Genomic DNA, 512 nt, shown 5'->3' on the forward strand with positions numbered 1-512 from the left:
GAGTCTCACTCTGTTACCAGGCTGGAGTGCAGTGAGGCGATCTCTGCTCGCTGCAACATCAGCCTCCAGGGTTCAAGCGATTCTCCTCCCTCAGCCTCCAGAGCAGCTGAGACTACAGGTGCGCACCACCACACCCAGCTAATTTTTGTATTTTTAGTAGAGACGGAGTTTCACCATGTTGGCCAAGATGGTCTCGATCTCTTGACCTTGTGATCCGCCAGCCTCAACTTCCCAAAGTGCTGGGATTACCGGCGTGAGCCACCGCACCCAGCTGCAAAGATATTTTTATCCTTCCATTAGTTCTTGGCACAGCTTTTATTCCCAGAAGAATAAAAACAGCATTTGTGTAGATCTACACATGAAGTGTCATTAGTAGAAAAGTGTTTTTAAACAATGTATATAACCACATTTATCTGTAAAGAGAAATTTGTGAGTAGAGAATAAAGTTAACTTTTCCTAGCATTTAAAAATATTTTTGAGGCCGGGCGCGGTGGCTCAAGCCTGTAATCCCA

The sequence above is a fragment of the Colobus angolensis genome, unplaced genomic scaffold (genome assembly GCF_000951035.1).
Source record: "Colobus angolensis palliatus isolate OR3802 unplaced genomic scaffold, Cang.pa_1.0 Scaffold417, whole genome shotgun sequence".
Classification (NCBI taxonomy): Eukaryota; Metazoa; Chordata; class Mammalia; order Primates; family Cercopithecidae; genus Colobus; species Colobus angolensis.